The 22,937-nt window shown below is 36.4% G+C and overlaps 1 protein-coding gene across 8 annotated transcripts in view; it reads left to right on the top strand.

Annotated features, from left to right (window-relative positions):
• Window positions 1–22,937, top strand: part of TUSC3 (tumor suppressor candidate 3) — a 144,802-nt gene that overhangs the window by 6,788 nt on the left and 115,077 nt on the right. The gene's annotated exons all lie outside the window — the stretch shown is intronic.

The raw sequence follows: 22,937 nt of genomic DNA, 5'->3' as shown, positions 1-22,937 counted from the left end.
GCCAAGAAATAAATTGAAAGATATTTGTACTGTGCTCCTCAAAGCAGCATTTCAAATGGAGAGACTCACATTTCGTATGCTATTACTACAGTACAGAGAGTCCTTCATATTCTGAGAAAAATAAGTAAATTCATGGTTGGGCTGAATGGATTACTTATCTTATGAAAGAATTCAAAAACAACTGGCAATCTTTTGGTTACAAAAAATAATCCCGGGCATTTGAGAGAGAGAAGATTTACACATTTGTCAATACAGTCATCTTCATGACAGTACGCTTTCTTTATGGTTGCTAAAGTGGGATGACTTCTATCATTTCTTTGGGGAGACTATTCTCCCATCTAGTAGGATTTACTGTTAGGATTTTATTCTCTTTTGATCATTGCTTCTTATATACCACTTTGGAATACCCTAAACTTGCCATCTTCCACTTAAGCAGTAGCAGTTCTTAACCTAATTTTGCTGTTCTGTTACCTTTTCTTGCTCTTCTCTTCGGAATCTAAAGCAACTTATTTTTGAATTTCAGACATACTGGGAATTGTGCTTGGTAAAGTTTGGCAAAATTGTGTAAAACATTTGTATATCACGTTCATAGCATTAGCACTTCCTCACCACCCCTGATTATAATTGTGCAGTCTCATTGTGGATTTGCATCTTGAGCTCACAGAATTGCTGAAGGCTATAGCATCTGCTGCTTTAAGGGTAGACACTTTCTACTCAGTTTCAAAGTTGGCTTTTTCGTAATTTTTGAATCACCATTTCTATCTGCCGTACTACTACAAAATTAGGATGTTCAGTTACTTTTCTTTTTCATTTGCCTTACAAAGGCCAACTCAGACAGAGTCTGGTCCTGAATCCTGTACATTTCCACTTACGTTTAATTTTTCTAGGTTTTGATGTGCATGTGTTGATGTCTGAGCTAATGTGCATGTCTTTTAAAAGGAGGTTTTTGAGCTTATAAAGCAAAAATGTAGCTAATGTAGTAAAAAGCTAACTAAAGTCTAAGTTTTAGCTTTGCTTTCTGTATTAATAACTTAAAAACATTTGGATAAGCTTGATTTTTTTTTTATGAGCTCTTTGATATTGAGCCTGTTTTCTGCAACTTACGGAAGTAATTGACAGTTGTTCAGCTAATTGATTTGCTAATTCCCTTAGGACAGTATATTATCTAGTCCTGCTGGCTACACATGCAGGCTTTTTTTAACACGTTTCCTTACTTAGCTCCTGACAGTGGCTGAGGTGCATTCTGAATATAAACTCTTAATTCAGACCTGCACTGTCCTCTAAGAGTCTGTTTAGAATAATTATTACATTTGTATTGCAAGAGTTTTTCTTCACCATGCTGAGGAACATGGTTGTTTTAACAATAAAATGTGGGAGGTATTTATTTGGTTGCCACAACTTAAGCTTTTATTGATAATTGTAGGTGCTCTGTCTTTCTCTGCTGTTGCCTTCAATGCTCCAAATTATTAGTTGAAACATTTTGTTCTTTTGCCTTCTTTAGTTAGCATTAATGCTATATGACCCACCTCTACTTTTAGTATTAAGCTAGAACTAAATCTAAATCATGTTTAAACCAGAATTAATGCTGGGGTATTAAAATAACAAAAATGTGAAAATTAATCATTTTTACTTTTAATCCTATTGAAGTATTTTTATGTAAATCTTCATCTTTCTATAGAAGACCTAAGTAGAGACTCAGATTCTGCAACATAGCTTGATATGGGGAATGATAAAACTGAGCAGGTGAGATTTTGGGAAACGCTTCAGCTTTCCATACTCTGTTTTATGAAGGTTATCTCACAATATAAAGAAGGTATTTGAATACATGTAGAAATCTGTTTTGACTGGAAGAGGTGACATGCGCTTTTCTAGATACCCTAGAAGATACAGAATGAGATTCAGTGAAGGAATAAAATAAACATATCAGCAGATGCTTAGGTAGTTGTTAAAAGAGAAATTCAAGCTTCAGCCAGGTTAGGCAATTGTAGATCAAGTTAGACAGTTAAAGAAGAAGCTGGGCATCTCGCCATGGGTTGCAACACTCGCACACTGTATAGTCAGTTATCTTGAGCTAGGCAAGAGAAAAGCAGAAGGATATGTCTGAAATCTTGTCCTTCTTTGGAGTTTGGATTCTAGAATCAGAACTACAAAGCTGTGCTGTCCACTCTGTATCCAGAATTTGACATCATTTCCTAATACAGGTGTCCTGGGAAAGTATTGTGCAGACATCAGCTATAGGAGAAGGTAGTGGTGAGGACTATTTCTGTATACTGGTTCTTCAATCAGGGTTATGTACGTGGTCCTTAAAAGTTATGACAGTAAAAAAGTAAAATGTGAATGTAGTCATTAGGTTACAAAGTATTGCATTCTTTCTGGCTCCATTGATGTTGCTGCATTTTGTTATTTTGTTTGTTTATTTACACACTGGCATAGTTATGGTTGAAGTAGTGCAGGCATACCTATTGTTAGTAGTTTATAGGGCATGGTTTCAGGGATTTCCCATGAGAAGCAGGGCTTGAATACTCCCAGGTTGATGAAGATCACACTGAATCTCTGTCTCCTTACTTGGCCAAACACTCTAGCCATTAGAACAGTGTACAAATGCACACAGCTATTATAAGTGGGGTTAGCTTTCAAGCCTGTTTTTAAAGTAAATCCTCTGTGCCTCCTTTCAATGAGAGAGTTTCAGGTGTGAATTAGATATGTTCAGATTGTGTCTGAGATCAGGTTCTTAGAGAAATTAATGAACTTGCTACCTACTTTATTGATGTTGGTGGGGCCATAGACTTGATCTCACTGCAAAGTCTGAAGCAGTTTAGGGCATTTTCACAAGCCTAGAGAACATCGAGGATTATTCCTCCTCCTTTATCACTCTGAGTATTCTTTACATATAGGCTGTGCAACTTGTAGAAAGTCCAATTCATACCCAACTACCAATTTAAGTTGCTGATGTATGTGGTTAGTGAACTTCCTTACCTTCTATCCTTCTGTCTAGTTGGTCAAAAGTAAGTCAGCTAAACATGCATACCTCATATCCAGTGTAACATTACACATCTTAGTGACTTAAATGGAAACCCCATCTCATTTCGACTTGGACAGTCTGTTTTAGAAAACAAAGGCAGCGCTGCTTGTTCAAGTAGAATTACAGCAGTTTCTGGAATAATATTGGTATCTTCTTGGATGAAACTTTTTTTTTGATTGGGGGGACAGGAAAAGTGCATATGAGAACATAAAACCAATTAAAAGCTGTCTTTTGAAATGAAGGAGGGCATAAATTTCCAGGTATTTTTATTTATTTTAGCTTTTATTGCAGTCAGCAATCTCTGAGATGTTGCTTTGCATTAGTTCTTTGAAATATCGTTCCTAGAAGATTTCTTTTCTTTGCTATAACAACTAGACTAACAGAATTAATGGGATGTATGAATAGGTTAATATGACATTAAATGGAATGCTTTACTATAAAAGCATGAAGAAGTAAAACTTTATTTGCTCTTATATTTGTACCTTTCTGACCTTATTTCCAATAAATTCTTTAAGTTTTCATCAACTGTTTATATTGTTGTTATGCTGTAAGAAGGCTTTCAGGCTATCTATGATTATAGTAGTTAAGTGTTGCAAAAATCAGTTCTAAGTGGATCATTCTTTCTGGTGGTGGATGACTGAAGTTAGTAAGATTTCTTCTTACCAGCTACCAGGCATATGCCTTAAATAGAACTGCTGTTAATGGTACATAAAACTTCATTAATAAACAGATTCCTCCTGCATAATCTCTGAACTGCTCAGCAAGTACTAGATTCTTCTAGCTTCCCTCATGCTGAAATGTGACTTGCTCAATGAGTAGCCTGATCAGATAGGAGTGTTGAATCTGATCTGCTTATTCTTTTCTATGAGTAGTTGATCTGAATTTGAGGCAAAATGCCTATGAAATATGCTGACACAAAAATTGTGTGTAAATATCTTGAACACACAAAAGATACACTCCTAAAAAGACGAGTTGTGATCATTCAATCAAATATCGTTTTGATCCAGCATAAGCATTTTGGTCATGCTGCTGAAATGTGTCATTTTATTACAGTTAAATAGCGATTGTTCTCTTGGTACTTGGTAATTTCATACAGGAAATTGTTCCAACAGTATACTTTTTCTTCAAGGAAACATGACATGGTGATGCATTAAAAAGTATGAAAAGTGTTTAGCAGGTTTAAATATTGAGATTTAAGAGAAGCCAAAATCAATAATTAAATGTATTCAGAGATGAGGATTTTAAAAACTTTTACAAATCAGTTAGAGGCTAGCGACTGGATTACTAAGTTGTTTGAATTTGTTTTTATCATTTTTGCATCACACTTCTAAATATTATACTCATGGTTTGTATTCTTGGTAACATATGATGGCTGAAAGTTAATGCATTTCATTGGAAGCTTTTTTTCATCTATGGCTAATTGCTGCCGAAGCTTCTGACCTTAAGTGGAAAGTGTGTGGCAGGAATTTCACTGGATTTCCAGGAAGGATTGAAGTCCTAGGAAACTTGCTGAAGAGCAAGATGTGGGACTGTTAGGCCTCTTCTATCCACAGCAGATGAGTTTCCTTAGTTATTGACAATAAGACAATGTTTTAAATAGAGAAGGGAGAAATCGTCACCCAGCTGGTTGGATAGGAATGATGTGTTCATACGGAAGTTACTGGATAAACCTTTTCATTCTGTTGTTAGAGACTCGCTCTTCTCTTCTAAGCAAGGTGGGGAAAGCAGCTCTTGCCCATATTTATAACTTTTCTTCAAATCTCTGTTTATTGATAGCAACGCACTAACTTCTTTAGTGGGCAATTTGTATAGAAACTAAGATAACACATTATTAATATCTGCTGGACAGGCTCCAGATATTATCATTGTTTTTCATTTCCTCTGGTCTTTTTTGGTTGTGGGCATTGCTAACTATTTTCCACTTAAAATGCATGATAGGCTTTCTCTTTCTCTCTTTTTTCTTTTCTATTTGGTTCCTCCAAGCTGGATAAATCAGACAATACTATATATATATTTATATAATTATGTATATTTATATATTTTTATACACACATATTCTGGTTTGTCCTGGTGTACATGAAATAGCATTTATCCTTAGCTGACAGCTATGGATTTTTGCCTTCCTACAGCTCTAAGCCTGGATTCTGGAAATGATCAGTGTGTAAACCAGACTTCGTGGAGAATGTAGCCTTTTGGAGTGCCAAATTTTGATCTAAAACGCTCTTATTTGATTGTCTATTGATTCTGTTAACATTACTAAATTTGTTTAAAACTAGTAGGCATCTGAAGTTCTGCTTCTGTCCATATGGAAGACAATGCTCATCTGATTTGGTGGCTTGTATTTTAGCCTATTCTGTATGCAGAAACCAGGTTTGTTATGAACTTGCAACACTCACCAGCAGGATTTCATTTGCCAATGAAATGTGGCATATCATTCTTATATATAGTAGCCTTGTGGTTGGAGCACAGAACTGGGAAGCTGAAGCAGTCAGAACAGTTGACACTGTTTTACAGATATTGAGCGATTATCTCACTTCACATAAAGTACCCTAAACACTGGACTGTCTGCTGTTCAGGATACTTGAATCCTCTTAAGGTGGTCTACGTTATTGTTTTAGTTCCAAGCAGGCTCCTGCTCTGAGGTAAATCAGCTGTCTTCCACCCTTAATGCATTGCTTACATTTTGGACTGTTTTCTCAGTGTGTGAATTGGATTCTATTAATGAGATGAAGCTAAAACATGCACTACAGGAAATGCAGGTAATGCACTCCAACTGCAAAGGTACATTCAGCTTCTGGAATCGGCTTAGAACTAGTCTGAAGCAAAATACTCAAAAATGTTGAGGATGAGGGTGTTAGGACTTCAGCAGCAGCTGTTTTGTTTTACAGACCCAGTCTTTGCAGTTTGCTGCTCACTAATGTATATGTAGTCAACCTCTCCTTTTGCACAGACACAAAGTTTCAAAGAAGGTTGTGGGATTCACTGGGCCAGAGAGGTACAACAAGAGGGAAGAAGATTTTGTAGCTGAATGATGATCATTTGGAAAAGGGAAGTCCTGGGTTCCCAGAACTATTTATACATTTAATCCAATAACTGTTTAATGTAAAATATTGTAATACAATCTGTTCTACTAGGCTTACTTGTCCCACCATCTGGAGATGGGAGTGTTCCTGCTAAACTTCAAAGTTTGGGAATGCATAGAGGGCAGTAAAGGGCATCAAGGTTACTACCGTGTAGTGAGAGTTCTTCAAGATAACCCCTGTACATTGACTTTCTCCATCTAAACTGCCCTTGCTTTCCCATTTGTAATTGCTTGTATCAGTGTAGGTGGCTGAAGGAATATAGTGTTGCCAAAGTCCAGTGCTTATAGTGCCAATCCCTGAACATTTGGAAGTAACAGCCTTGCTGGGAGCATGAAGGTGCTCTAATCAGCGCTTCTCCCTGTTACTGTTTGTATATTCCAACAATGCGGAGGAGAGGGAGAATGCACACACAAATTGGCATATAGTTACCCAGTGGCAACCAGGAGATGTTTGTTCAAATCTGAAATTGCTAGCTCTAATCTCCCTTCCTGTTTGCTCTAGAACAAAATTTCCCAGTTAACTGCTTCTGGTGTGAATTAAAACAAGCACTGTATTGTATCTACAGATACCAAGCAAGGGAGAATTTACCACCAGATTATAGTGGTATTTGTGGTTGAATTTATAGGTAGTCAAATATGGACATATTTGACTCTATTTTAATGGAATGTAAGATGTAGAGGGAATAAAAGCTGATGAGTTTATTTTAGTGCAAAATGTTTTATGCTGTAAAAGACATTAGTGTGGGGGCTACATCAGAAAACACTGAGGCCTGAATTCATCCCACTTAACTTTAGACTTTTAATTGAGATTTTATTATTGGAGGTTTAGCAACCCTAAGCACCATCAGTGATGGAAAACGAGACAGTTCAGACCATGTAAGATCTGAATTTCTCCCTCTTCACTCTATTTATAAAAAAAACTTAGGGTGAATATGCTGATAACTTACCCACTTTCATTTTAAAAGAGCCTGAAGTTAGGTGAATTGGAGAGGTCATAAGTACAAGTATATATTGCATTTTCAGGTGAAATGTAGTTTTAAGTGTATTGTTCCTCTCTGAATTCTGAGGAAAAACACAATGAAGTAAAACTTTCAACTCTAATTGCATGTTTCCTGTCCCACCTTATTCAAGTAATGTAATTACACTTTTATTACTGTGTTTGTCTATTGGCATCTATCTTAGTGGCTGAAAAATCCAACTGAAGCTGTTCAGTTGTAGCAACATCATTTTTTCGAGCAATGAATGCATTGTGCTCTCATGCAGAACTCATGCTTGCTTGGCTGTGAGAGAGAAAATTACCAGTTCATTAGCTGATGCAGCAGCTTTGTTTTTTTCAGCATAATTTGTAGTTTGCATTTCTTTTCTCCCAAGAAGTGAAAATAAAACTTTTCCTTAATTTAGTGAACTGCTTTGATATTAAAAATTGTCTGGAGGAAACAGGTATTTTTTCTGAAGGCCCTGCAATGAATCTTGAATCTACAGAGAGTTGAAAGAAAGTGTTTTAAAAATGAACTCATAACAGAGAAACACTTTTAGCTGGTTTTGGTCATTAACGCCTTTAGTCACTTTTCCTAAGAATGAAAAATAGATAGGCCTTTAGAAATTTAGACTTCATGGGATGTTCATGTTTCTGTGAAAACAAGATGATGTTTTGGTGAACACTCCTATCAATTTTTTCCTTTCCTAATGTGGATTTTAATTCAACTTCCTCTTTGAAATTCAGTATAAATTACTGAGTTATGCACTGTAAAATACCTGAAGTTTTAATTTTAAACAAAGGAATTAATGCTGAACCTAGATGTTTATACTAGTTTCTTAAAACATTAAAACAGATCTTCTAATTATTGTTTTTATTGTTACTTGTATTAAAGCTTCCAGACCATATGTACAGTTGTGATTTGGACAACAAACTTCTGCTTTAGTTTTATTAATTACACTTTTTTATTTAGATCTAAATTGTGTGAAGGTAATCTGTGAATAGTCTTTCCTTAAACTGCTCAGAAATAGATCTGAATCTCCAAAAGTAATTATTTTATATCAAAAGGATTAAGGGCTTTATCCATCACTGGAGATTGTCTATCTCCAGTTGATCCACAGAAGCCATTCATTAGTTTCAGCACCATGCTGTGTCCTTTGTCTCATAATGAATGACTTAATAGGGAAGGTAACACTCTGATTAAAGTAACTGCTGCTCGAGGAATGCTTTATACTTCTTTCCTCTGTTAATGTATGGGTAGTTGCAAGTGTGACCGCAAGGCGGGCAAGAGAGGGTTGGATACCGGCAGAGAGAGAGACTCGAGGTTCATAAGGGGTTAAACAGGATAGGTTTAATAAAGGACTTATGCTCCAAGCTGCATGAGCAGCTCTGGCAACCACATGGAGGGGTTTGCTGATGGGAGGCTGCTGGAGATGCGGGTTGGACACAAGGGTTGGATGTGCAGGTGGACTCGTTGTATCCTAAGGGCCCCTTAAATCTATTAGAACTATGTTCTTACCTCAGCTGTGCTAACCTCAAGTAGCTACTGTCCGGGAAGCAGCTAGACATTGTTAACAGAACAGAATATGTGTGCCTAGCCCTGATGGGAATTTGGTCAGTGTGTAGTTGCACATGCTGGGCCTGCTACCCTGTGCTCTGCCAGTCACTGCCTCCTTGCAGATCTTCCACAGGTGTTCTCGCTGCAGCAAGTATGTAAGGACTTCCTCCAGCTGGCTGACAGAGGAAAAAGGAAAGCATTTCAGAAAGTTCTGTTGTTTGAAAATATTGAGTCATGGAGAAGGAGTGCTAAATGTAATGGTTCTATCATATTTGTGTCATTTTTCTCCTAAGAAACAGAAATTGCTAGCAAGCTCTGACAATAAAGTGACCAATAAAAGGATGGCATAATGGGATAAAACTGTGGAGAATGAATGTCAAAGATGTATAGGTAGCTATTAGTAATAAAATGAGACTGAAATAATCTAAAAGAGGATAGATGAAGCTTTATTTTTTCCCCTTCTCACAATGAGAATGTTAGTCATGTTCAAAACTAGAATGAAAAATTATAAGACAGCATACTATCTGGAAATGCATATTCATACAGAGATAATGGGTACAATTTAAAAATTGCCCAGTTTTAGAAGTGGAACTTACATTCAGTTGCCTAGTATTTCTAATTTTGTTTTAATTGTTTGCAAAATATTTTACCAAAACACAAAGAAGAAAGAAGATTGCCTTCCATATGATGGAAGGAGACAAGGAAAAATGAAGTCTGAACTTTCATCCAACCTTTTGAGATCAGATAGATGCGTCACTTGAATGCGTGTATATCCCAGTTCTCATCCCTAGCAAAGGAGGAAGCTGTGAATGTTCGTGTCTGGACGCAGAGCGTATGAAGCAGAGTTTTTCTTGGAGTGGATTCTTTTTTGATGAGTCCTGCAAAGCCATGCTCTGCTCTGCTCTGCTCTGGAAGCTCTCTGTTCATACCTTGTCGTAGATTGTCCATTAAATTGACTAGCTCTCCTTGCTGCTGTCATCCATGTGCAGTACTATAGATACTTGTGACAGTCTTTTGTAGGTATTGTTAATACACTTGAAAAACAACAGTTTATAGAAGAACTTATACCTCACAGCAAGTTTATCATATCATAGTTGTGTGTGTAAATGTACCTGTATGTATATACATATACATATATGTGTATATATGTATATACACACTTAACTATGCCAGAAGCATTTTTAGCATTCTTATTAATAAGTACACGTTGTTTCAGAATATGATACGTAAGTAACTTTCCATGTGTGATACTTGGGTTTCCAAAAATCAGGTTGAGAACTAAGATTCTTCTACAGAGGAAATTTCCAATCCCATTAATAATTGTACAGTGTCCCTTTCTGACTCTGGCCCATTGAGAGAGGCAGGCAGAGGGATACTTGGAAAAAAAACACAACTTTACAATTAATTTCTTCATCAGAACAGTTTGATCTTGACACTGAAGTTAGCTTTCACTAGTTTCGAGTGAAGTAATGAAACAATATATTACTTTCTAATATACTTCTAGAAAATTTAAATTTGATATCTTTTCCTCTCCATTTGAGACAGAGTGAGTGATAAGACTGTCTTTAATGCTAAAGCATTCTCAGGAGACTTGAGGTATTTGGATTCAGTTGTTAGATGTGTAACTGGTTTTGTGTGTAACCCTGCCCAATGTTATTTCATTAATTCTCCATTTTATAAAATGAAGAGGTTAGTGCTTCCCCTAATTTCTGCTCTTTCCTCTTCATAGCCAAGAGGATGTATTAAATAGATGAACTGCCCTTTTAGTTTCAGAGGTATGGCAACCCAGATTCTTTCTGTTCTCTCTGGGAAAAGCAAATCTTTGCTTGATATGTGCTTTGTTCTAAGTAATTTTTGTGTAAATTATTTCTTTAGGAGCTTTTAGTTAATAAAAACATCGTAGACCCCTTCAGAAGTCCATCTTTTGTCCAAGACAACTCTCAAATGTTAATGATTTTGATATTTCAATACCTTTCTTGGTAGCACACTGTCAGTGTCAAATTTAGTTAAATGAATTTTGAAAAAATGTTAAATGCCTGTGATTTCTCTAATGTTTTGTCAACCTACAATAGCGCTATTAGGTCTATAATAGAAAGTTTAATGAACTTTTTATTCTCCATTTTATGGAACATCATCAAGCAAAGGAAATTGGACATATAATAAAACCCCATCAAATATACAGGGGAACACGTGGTGAAACAACAGGTTTCCCTTTCTGTCTTTTGAGGCAGTATCTTTGATTTCTGTAACAGTAGCAGATATCAGAAGAAAAGCCTGAAGATGGGAGTTTTCTTCCTTACATTGCTGTCCCTTATAATTTTTGACACTTTTATCAATGAACTTTCCTACTGTGCCGTGTTGAAAACTGCCTTTTAAGAAAATACAGGGAACAAGAATATATCCATAAAGTTGACTGCTCTGATAGTGGATGTGTACTGCATGCATACTGTAGTAACAGTTGCTTTGAAATATTTAAAACAGCAGTCCAAAGAATAGGTGATTTTTGTCATCATTTATGCATAACGCTTGGTTCTGAAGAAAAATGTATGTGAACTCCTGCGAATTGAAGGAAATTCCAAACTTCCCCTCTAAAACCAGTTTCCAAGATACCAAGCACATGCTGATAGCATAGATTCCATTAGCTGTATTCTGAAATCTTTCTAATGAAAGAGGAGGTGTGACAAGTGTTCTGTCTTCTTTCCATGTTTCAGAAGAATGTAGGCTCCTTGTTACTGAAGCAAGGATCTGGGTAAATTAATGTAGATAACATTAATGAAAGAAGACAAGAGGATACAGCCTTTTCCAGCAAACCCTCTTTTTGGTAACTTTTTTAAGTTAAGGTAGTATTTCCTTTTGTTGCCCTCCATTGGATATAGAATCATTGTAAGCAAATACTAGAGGAGGGCAGCTGACTCCAGGCGGCTTTTTCCTTCATCCCAGTTTCCTTCAAACTTTTCACTGCATGTGTTCAGCAAGCTAAAAAGAAATTGTAATTACACACTTTTCCCCACCTGCCTCTTGAGATTATCTTTTGTATGGATAAGCTTTTTAATGCATTTAAATTGAAGTTACAGAATGATCAAATCTTTGAGTCAGAGGTCATGCTTACATCTCAGTTATAGCTTTGTTAAAGTGTTCATTTTGAACAAACGTTAACTTTTTTCACTCCAAGCAGCAAAAAATAATATGCAGAATGTAAGCCTTGAGCAACAGCAAAATCTTTTGTACTGGCTTGAAAATTTTGTTTATTCCTACCAAGTTCTAGTTGTATTGCTCACTTTTTTTTTGTAACATCATTTATGAGCAGTCTAAGCCCCTTACTGGAATCTCTCTTTCGGTAACATAGTACGTCATCTCCTGATTTACAGAAGTCAATCAGAGTGGATTACAGTTCTTTATGTTATAATAGATCATTCATGTACCAAAATAAGCCTAGTGAATTCAGACTACATATCTGCTATGGGTCATAAGCCGTTATCTTCCTGATAAGCATGTGGAGGAGAGAGGAGGGAAATAGTGTTATTCCTACCAACTAAACATCTTGTTTAGAGGACTGCTGCCAGAGTTGTGAACAAGAAAATTAAAATAATGCTTAGAAAGTGGGAGGCTTTATATTTTCCAAATTAAAAAATAAAAAAAGCTGGTATAGAACTAATTGTCTAAATCTTACCCAGTATCTCATGCTGCCTTTCAGAGTGACCAGACTAATTTGCCACCTCCTTTCTAACCATTATTATTTCTCAGAGCTAGGAATAGAATCTAGGCTTCCTGACTATCAGTATTTTGTTGCCGACAGGAAAAAAAAGATCAAAAACCCTGAAATGTAAATTAAATAGAAACTTTTCATTTCCTCTAAAGGCTGGATGATATAGAAGTGGCTAGTTACTTGTGTTGTTCAATAACATCTAAGCTATTGAGGTCCTTTTTTTGATACAGAGTATTCCTATGAGGTCAAGGTACTCAAATCCTTTCCATTATGGAGTTGGAATTATTATTTGATGGTGTTGGATTCACTCAATGAAAGATAAAAGAACATGTTTTTTTGATAGCATGTCATTGGGGACAATTCATTGGTTGATGCTCTTGACGCACCTCATTTCTGGATATAAAATATTCAAAAGAATCCACTCTCTTGCTAGCAAAAAGCTGTCAAAGTTGATTTTTCAGTTGTGGATTTGAGTGATGGCCAAAATGGCAGCTGTCGCACATGCAGAAATGTCCTTTGTCAACATGAGATGCATTTCACTTTCTTTACAAACTCACCAATACCAGTGGAGAGTATACTACATTTAGGGCGAGTGTAAGGAAGAACTTTGCATTAGGAGCTGTAGTTGATGCATGGTATACCTGATTTCCATATCTCCCTGAGAGGTGTTTTAGAAAGTGAAGTATTAGTAACTCTCTAACTCCTCTCCAGCTGATTAGTGACGACATATTTTCTAATTATGGAAGCTTAATCTTACTGTAATTATTTTACCCACTTAAAGGTTAATACTGCTATTATTATAATTTGTATTATAGAATACAGATTTTATGATAAGCATGTCACAGTTTTCTTCAGAAGGATTGATGTAATGCAAAACCAGCAATAACTTTTCTCTTTAATGCCCAGGAAGGTGTAGATTTTCTTCTTCAGTTAGAAAAATTGCTATAAGTCAGTAATGAATTTTTATTTAAGTGAATGATGATCATATCTTTCATTTTTTTACGTTCACAATAGGGCACAGTATGTTTACTCAGGTTCTTACAAGAATAGGAATATGATGGGCAGAGAGGTGTATGTACTGTTCTCCAATTTCATATTGCCTACATTTTTCCTTGCTTCCATTATTTTGACTTTTGGGTTAGGTGTCTTGTGTCAGCACAAACAACTGCGTTGTATACTCTGCCTCTGGAAGTCGTAAGATCTGGATGTAGCAGTCACATAGATAATTATAAGCAATAGCAATGGTCATTCTGACCTATAAGCTGTGTTATAGACAGCTTAGAGAAGGTTTCTGCACTTAACGGATGAGTATTTTGGGGAGTGCATCCGCTGCAGTCCTGCCCCAAGAGCTATAGCGTGAGGGTGGTCTGACGTGGTAGATAGCATGGGTTAATGTTACACAAAAAATTCTCAGACAGATGCTCAACACATTCCCTTAAACAAAAGCGCACCTTTGAGATTATGTTATTAGAAGTTGGATGCTCTGCTGTTTCAGGCTTCCCTTTTTGAATGTTTAGTATTCATAGATGGATTGAGTTGGCTAAGAATTTCAGCAGACTGATTCTGAAACAATGTTAAATGAAAAATTTTCCAAACCTCTCAATGTTCAGTTTATACTACGATCTGTTTTACTGTTGTCTTAAGTCTTAGGCTGCTGTTGCTTCCTTTTCTTCTGCATTTTCAGTATCGTCTTAGGTTCTTGGATATACTCCAAATGCATATTATTTAATTTACCACTGTGCATTCCTGGCTGTTGATTTACCTCTTTCTCTGGTAACTCTACACGCTGAGCAGCTGTCTGTGTCTTGCAGCTGCCCTTGCCAAGAGGCAGGCAGCCAGCTCACACCCAATTGCAGTAGAAATAATTCCTTATCTGATTTCCTTAGGACTGTCCATTAAAATGATGGCCACACACTTAATATATTTTTTGAGACCCTTCAGATAGCATGTGCACCAAGATTAGACAGTTACTTGTTTCAGGTTCAACTTTTTGAGTACATGGACTGTGTATATCTGGAAAACAGATTGAAATCCTCAGTCTTGCACATTTACAAACTGATGGGAACATGTGCAAATTATTGTTGCAATAGTACAAGGACTGTAAAATAGTTTCTGTCTTTAAAGTGATCTCTTATACATTGATTTTGTTTTAAAACATAATGAATATACTCTTTAAATACTGTGTAGGTGAATTGCTTTTTATTTCAGTCTAATTATCATATTGTTGTTTATTTCCGTTTCTTGTATTTTTTAAAATGTTTCTTTGTACTTTTCAGTTAAAAACATAATTTTTAGTAGATAGAAGTCCAATGACTGTAATGCATCCTGGACTTTGTAAAAACAGTAGTTAGATACCAATAATGTCTTAACTGTTGTAACTCAGTTTATACTTCACCAAGAATGAACATTCTCTGATCATTCAGATGGTCATTCAAAACAGCAAATTATAAATGATTAAGAAGCTGTTCAATAATGCACTGTTATCACTGCTTTGGAGCAATTAGTTTACAAATTTCTAGAGACTTAAGTTGCATTATAATGCAAAACCTAATATGTACGCTTTTGCAAAAACGGTTACAATTTGATAATTTGGAGAAAAGCTCCTCATTTAAAATATATGGAGCCATAAATCACATTAGGAGATTACTTCGGAAATCTTACAGGAAACTTTTGAAGTCCAATTTTTCATAAAGTAATGATCATATGCTTTTTGCTGGAAAGAATCGTGTACTGTAAAATTAAAGATAAATATAGTTCTGGTGTTTATTGTAACTGGAAACTATGCATTGTATCTGCCAAACAGCGACTCATTTAATTCTTAATCATGGATTAAAATGTAAATAAGTTGGCCCAATCATTGCCTCCAGTACTCTGTTCATTTCGGTGATGATAAATAGCTAGAAACCAATAAAGCTGTCCAGTTAGTGCAAAGTGAACAGCTACAAGGTACCACACAGCTGTAGGAGCTACCTTTACATTTATTCGTGGGAGCGTCCTAGGGGAAAAGCAGCATTACTTTTGCATTCAGGTTCCTGGCCGCCCAAATGGTCTCTTGTTGTTATTGTCCTTCAAGACAGAGTTAGACAACCTGTGTTTTGCAGGCCAAATCTGATGTGTTAGAACAGTTCATGTGGCTCCATTGGTGCTCTGTGTTAACCGTTCTTGCAGTTCTTACGGCTTCATTATCATGTGCTCGGGTGTCTTCGTGTTGCTGAAATGCATATATTGTCACATAAAGTGTGTACTGGGTCATGTAACAAATACTTGTAATATTATAACTTGAAGTTGCTATTTCCCAGAAGTTACCAAATTATTTAGCCCAAGGTGGTGTTAGTTTTCTAGCATATGACAATAATATATATTGTATGTATGTGTAGTGGATATGTAACAGTGTATTGTAATGTTTCTTCAATGTTAAAGGACAAAAAGCTCTGTTATTTAGATATGCTGGTTTACTTAATTCTCTTTTTAAGGAAATGTAACTTTGTGCAGAATTATCATTTGCTTCAGTTTTGAACTTCTGAGAACAACTGTCTGTATTAAATACTCTTTATGGCCTCCCTAACTTAAAATCTCTTCCATCACATTCAGGGCATATCCCTGGCCTTCACTTGCTTTAGTCTTTGTAGTCATCCTTTTCTCCTATTACAGCCATATAAATATTTTAACTTCTTAATCATTTTCTCTTGGCTTGTTTGGGTCATTAATTGTTTAGAAAGGACAAGTAGTTTACCAGCAGTTTCCCATTTTTTTAAATTATGTGAAAAAGAGAAACTTGGACCACTAAGGATATTGCAGATGCTGATTATTTTCCGAGGAGGGATGGTCCACGTAAGGTAACAGTGTTTGATAGGGATTCCACGTAACAGTGACCCACGTAAGGTATGTGTTTGATAGGGATTCCAAATGGTGTGCCTTATTTTTACTGGCACCATACAAACAGAGAGGAAAGAACAATATTTCATAGCCACGGATCTCAAGGTAGCCTGAGTAAAAGTGATGTGATTTTTTTGCTTGATTTTCTCTTACCTGATACACATCCTTAGAAATAAATGTTCTTTGCATAGTCTCCATTCTTGGATGCTCATTTTTAACAGACAAATTAAGAAATAGTTGGATCAGCATGTTGCTTCTGTGGTAACTAAAGCAACTTGATTTAAGTGGGACTGGGGAATGCAACATATATCTTAGAATATGTTTCTGTGGTATACAACGGGGTCTCCAACTTCAGGTTACTTCATCCTCTACATACTATTCAGATCTTTTAATGCATTTGCCATCTTGGCAGATACTCTTCTTTGTGTAAGTGTTAGTCATCCTGACCTCTTATTTCTCCTTAAAATTCCCCTCTGTACTCAAATTTAGGAAAGAATTTATTCCATGTTCGAGAATACAGCTGTCCTATGATATTTTTTGCTGCTAGCATTGCTTTTAGATTACTTCAGATCAGAAAAATATTTATCTTTCCATTATTTAAATTGTTTTTACTTGTTATCTTCCTTTTGTGTTAAATTGTAACTCACTCTATGTAATTGTCTTGGGAACAGTTTGGTGTCTTTATCCACATCGTCTTTGGATATTTGCAAATAAAGCTTGTAAATGAAGAAACAGCCTAATAGTATGTCAGGCTCTTTCCTATAACATCATTTTTTTCCTCCGATAGGAATTTTTTAGGTTTTTAACATTTCTAGAAATAACTTTTAACTCTCCTAGTATAGTTTTTCATTCTGTGTTGTCTTTTGTTTCTCAGTGTAGAATTCTACTTGTCTGCTAAATCCTGTGAGTTTTTATAAAATGCAGAAACACCAGCTGCAGTCTCAGGTCATCACAGAAGAAGAAACTTTTTGCTTCCTGTGAGTTCATTCTTGTTCTGCTTAACCAAAGATTGAAGTTTTTTCCTTCCTGTATCCTAACTGTTCTTTTTCGTCTGTCATTTCCTGCTACTTAATTCCTCAATTTTTTAATTTCCTCTTAGCTTTTTTTTCTTCCTTCTAGAAGCTGAATATCTGCTCTGTCTGTCTGATAGAGGGCATCCCTGCTCAGCCCAGGGAGCTAGTCCTATCTTGGAATGTTTTGACTGCCGTAGGGGAAGTTACTGGCATATCTTCTGCCAAAAATTGTTGTCTAGGATCTGTTCATAGTCAAATTTCAGACCGGCTCCATTCACTTTCTGTATTATATGCTGTATTCCTTTCTCTTTAGTCTTATATTGATTTTCTTCCATTCTGTTTCTTTATATTGTAACAACCAGCACTTCTATTTTTTTCTTTGTGTGATATTTTTCCTTCCTACGTTATTCTTTATGGTACTTATTGCTTAGTGTCGCACACATTTTTGTGTCTTTCTAGATATTTTTTCTTATAGCCTTGTTTTCATTTTTCCTGTGTTTTTCTGGAATATTTTCAACAAATACATTTTCTCAATAATTTTGATCCTTCTTTTCTTCTCTTGAAGAGAGAATTGCTATTCTTGATATGTACAGATAAGTTTAAAAAGACAGCCCAATCAGCTGTTTTATACCTGCTATTCTAAGCCAGATTGTCATATTTTGCTGTCCTTTTAAAGAGAGAACTGAATGAAATAGCAGATAGAATGACTCAAATTTTGATGTATGCCTATCTGAAAATTAGGAAATATGCTTTGTATTGTTTGCAATTTGTTTTTTTATTCTTCACCAAAAGTCCGTTTATCATTTCTCTGGATTTGTTTATGACAGAGGAAAATAGGCATGTCTGTAACCATTACGGTAATGGGAGACAAAGAAACAAATCGAGAGTGTTATTTCAATATTTAGTGCCCATCTTCTCTTTTATCTCACCCTCTAATTCTTATCAAAAATAAAAGATCATGTGGCCATTAATGCTGTTATGTATGTAAATCTGTCATGTAATCAAGACCAGAATGCTTTCTCATTAAGGCACTGAAGAAAGACTACTTCATGTTATGTCATTCTTCCTACTGCGCTTCTGATACAAAAGGCAATGATGTAACTATTTGACCTATAGACAGTGTTTGAGGTCCTCCCAGTTGTTGACACTGAACATTACATTGTTTCTAATTTAATTTACTTGTTTCTCCTCACATCACCTTTTCTTCAAAGTCCAGACGCCTTGCAAGTGAAAACAGAAAGCGAAGTTTTCTACTTCTGGGCTTTTAAGGAGTCAAGTTTCTCCTAAAACTGGAATGTCTGTTTGCTTCCAAGTTGGTCAAATCATCATCTTAGAAAGCTATTTTCTGGCTTGCACTGCAGAAAAATATTCAAAATGTACCTTCCAGGTCCTATCTAGTTTCATCCCAGTATCTGTGAAAAATCCTAGCAATACTCATTATTAGCCTATATTTAATAGTTTCATGTGCTCTACTGGTATCTCAAAACACCACAAAGTAAGAGCAAGGGTAAATTCAAGTACTATTTCTAACTTTAAGATAATAAAGTTCATTTAGCCTTACAGATTGTTGATCTGAAAGATTTTTATTAATTATTTTATTAATTTTATTATTATTATTATTTTATTAATTGTTTTAAAAGCTAGCTTTTCTAATCATGACATAAATTGAAGAAGTCCACAAAAATTCAGGACAATTCTGTTTTTTTGTGCTCCATATCCTTTTATCTTAGAGATGTATTAGGTTGTTCATTTTAGATTCAAAGGTCTTGATTTTGACTCAGGTCTTGAGTTTATATTTCTTCCATGAAAATCCTGAATAGACTGTGTAAATTAGTCAGCTCAAGAAACTCTCTTCCTTCTTTGCTAGACTTGAGGGGAATAAAAAATGGGAGGATGTGGTGCCAAATGCTATCAAAATGAACTTGATCTTTACTGGATGCTTCTGTTTTTCCCTCTGCACTCGTCATCACAACTCCCTCATATGCACGAGGCTAGTAATGGATTCTGGTCTCATCATGATCACTCTCTACACTACACATAAAAGAGGTGATTCTCACTCAGTAAGCTCTAAACATTGCCTCTCATCTTACCCATGTATTAGCAGAAGTCCTTGCAGAAGGCTTTTTTTTTTTTTTTTTTTTTTGCCTGTTTCTGTGTTTTGTCAAGTGAAAATGGTTCAACTGATGTCTCCTTCCAGAACAGCAAACCTAGCATCATATTATGATAATGAGAGGAAATCTTTTTCTCTCCCTGTTGAGCAGTGCTGAAACACTGTGTTGTGCTTTGAATATTTTATAACCTCAACCCAGCCAAGATCCCAATATAAGCTGATAAGAATGGCTGAACTCATTCAGACTGAGTTCCCCCAATCCCAGCATTCTTTTTCTAATGGCATCTCCAAGTGGAAGGCTAGGGATGAGTAAGAACAGAGGAAGCATTACCCCATCACCACCCTTTAATCTCCCATCCGTCAGCTGCTTTCTGCTTGGCTTTTCCCAAGTTTGATGTGGTCCCATACTGAATTTCTCTGCAGGGAATTTTCTGTCATGATTAATTCAACAATCCTGTATCTGGACAGAAAATTATGGTATATCTCTCTACTTTGAGGGTTCCCTCTACCCTTTATGAAGTCTTCTGTTGAAAAAAGGAAGTTTTATTTGGGAAAAGTCTCATCCCGTCTGGAAACTTGAGGTCACGAAAGAAATACTATTCCCTCTTTCTGATGTACATATAAAACTGCAAAGCAGTTTCCTATAGGGAAGTAAGAAATGATTAGACAAATCAAAATAGGCTGGTCTGGTCTTACACCTCTCTAAGCTTTACTTGATGTACTTGATGCAGAATCCAGGTCTGTAGCTACAGCTGTTATCTAAGGGGATTGATCTGGCTCCAAAATCAGAGTATCTTACCAGCTGTAAATTCTGCTGTTGTGTGTCTTCTGTTGTGGCAATATGTTCTTTTTAATCCAAAGACTGGTAAAACCATGTACTGAGTGATATACTTTGTGCAACTTCTATGTTCATTGAGTGTTCTCTCTGCTGCAAACGATAAGATATTGAAGTTCAAAGCTTATGTGCTTGGCTGGGATGTCAGGCAAGTGTTATGGCTCATATCCTTTCATCTCCCTAATCTTTGTAGCATTTTGCTGTCAAAGAAAGTGAGAGTGCATTTCTTCTCTCTTCCTTTCCATGAGTAGGATTGCCTATTAGACATGCCTCTGAATCTACTTAATGCAGTTACTGCTGAAACACCTTGAAGCTACCTTATTCCATGCCTTCACAGGAATCCCTTTAACAAGAGCCTGTTTTGGCAGGAAGTAGATTCCTTTTCTTTCTTGGCCTTGAGTACTGCATAAGGTGAAATTGGCAAATCAGCCTGGACTCAAATTTGGATGTTACTGTGGAGAAATTCGTTTGCAATGAGGATGTACTTATCACCTCTGTTGGGGGTTGGTTAACATATTTACCTGCTTTCACATCTTAATCACAAAGTTGAATTGAAATATATTATTCACAGAAGGTCAGCATTGTTAAGTGTAAGGTTCTTCTTTTGGGGCTGTGCATTGCATCAAGACTTTGCCAAAATGTTGGCCTAACATATAAGAGACGGCCTGTTTTCCTGCTTCAAAGGCCTATTTCTTTAAGGATAATTGGGTCGATATTTGGATCTATTATTGACAGTGTTCTTAGACTGTGAACACAATCTTTAAACTTTCTGGGACTGGGGATAAATAAGTAGCATTGAGTAATTTTCACTTGCATAAAAATAAGTAGCTGTGAGTAATTTTCCCTGGAGTCATTTGGCGTTTGTACTGGGCATAACCCTTTTGTCTTGAAACAGATTTAACATCACAAAACTGGACTGTATTTTACTGTTATGATAAAGGTATATTTAGTCTTTCTAAGCCATATACTGACATACAGATAGCTGTTATGGCATATCATACTTGGCCAGGTTTTCCGATGGTGTATGTTTTATACTGTAGGGCTTCTTCCATCCTGTGGATGATTGTCCTTCTGCAAGTCATGCATCTTCTGAATTTGTGAAAGATTAGAGCTGTTCTTTCAGTAGATTAACTCTGTATCTTCCTCTCAGTCATTTAGATTTGTTACAAGATGCATTATTGTTTTAGAGACTTTATGCTAATAATCTGACTGTCTTCAGCTACTGTTTAGTTTGAGAGTAGAACTCTTATCATCATACGCAAATGCCAAACTTGGAACCAGCTCACAGAGGGATGTGGACCAGGACTATTGTTTATATTTCTGTGAAAAAAAAATTTTTTTCTTAACTTTTTCTAAGAAACATGAGCTATGGACATATTTTCTGTAATCTAGTAGAGTTTATTTTATAACTGTTGCTGTATGCAAAAAAGTAACTGGCAAATTAGTACATGATTTACCTGGGAAAATTATTGAGCAAGTTTTGATAGAAGCCTTTTTAGGCATGTGAAGAGCAAGAAGGTGACAGGAAATAGTCAGCAAGGATTTACCAAGGGCAAATTTTGTATGGCCAAGCTGATTGCCTTTGCTGATTAAATGACTCATTCTGGGGAACAGGAGAGAGCAATGCTATTTGCTTTGATTTTTAGCAAAGCTTGTTTGAATTCTGGCTGGGTTTTAAAGCCAATAATGAGTGTCATTTCTCAAGGAAAGGTATTGATACCGTTTAACATCTTCAGCAACAGTCCTTATGGTGGGGTGAGATGCCCCCTCAACCAGTTTGCAGGTGATACCAAACTGAGCTGAAAAACTGATATACTGGAGGACAGGGATGCCGTTCAGATGTCTCTAGACAAGCTGGAGAAGGTGGTGAGGAGGAGTCTTACGGAGTTCAAAGACAAATGCAAGTCCTGCACCTGCAACAGAACAACCCTGTGCGTCAGTAGATGCTGAGGGATGGTTGGCACAAAAGGACCTGGGGGTCCTGAGGACAGCAAGTTGTATATCAGTCAGCTGTATTTCTTGCAGCGATGAAGGCTAATGGAATACTAACTTGCACTAGCAAGAAAGTAATTAAGGGAAGTGATCGCAGATTCAGCACTGGTGAGCCTGAATCTAGGAGTAGTGTCCAGTTCTGGTCCCCCTTGTCTCTTTCCACCACTCAGTATGAGAGATACTGGTGAGCTGAAGTCCATTGGGTAGACGCTGAATGTTTTAGGAGACTCTAACACAGGACAAATGGGGAGAGATTTGAGAATTGGGTTTGTTTAGCCTGGAGTAAACATGGGCAGGGAGGGAATATTTTTGAAGTCTTGCACTGCCTAAAGGGCTTTATAGAAAAGATGGAGCTAGATTTCTAGATTTTTCAGAAGTGCATAGTGAAAGGACAAGAGATGAAGGTCACAAGATGCAACAAGGGGGAAATTCTCATTGGTATTAGGGAAAAGTTTTCATAATGAACAGGTTGCCTACAGAGGCTGTGGAATCTCCCTCTCTGGAGACTTTCAAAACTCGATGGTACAAGGCCCTCAGCAACCCAGTCTAACTCCTGACGTTAGCCGTGCTTTGAACAGATGATTGGACTGGTGACCTCTGGAGGTCCCTTCTGCCCACATTTTTTTCCCCATGATTAAATAGTAAATGCTCTAATTTTGTTTTTTAATGCAAGGTTGAGCTACTTTATTCACTTTAAGTAATGGATGCTTTATATGATAATATTATTTTTTAAAATTGCGAGTATATGACTCTAATTTTAGTTGTTC

Source organism: Dromaius novaehollandiae, chromosome 4 (genome assembly GCF_036370855.1).
Source record: "Dromaius novaehollandiae isolate bDroNov1 chromosome 4, bDroNov1.hap1, whole genome shotgun sequence".
NCBI classification, from domain to species: Eukaryota; Metazoa; Chordata; class Aves; order Casuariiformes; family Dromaiidae; genus Dromaius; species Dromaius novaehollandiae.
This window is presented reverse-complemented; position numbering and strand designations above follow the sequence as displayed.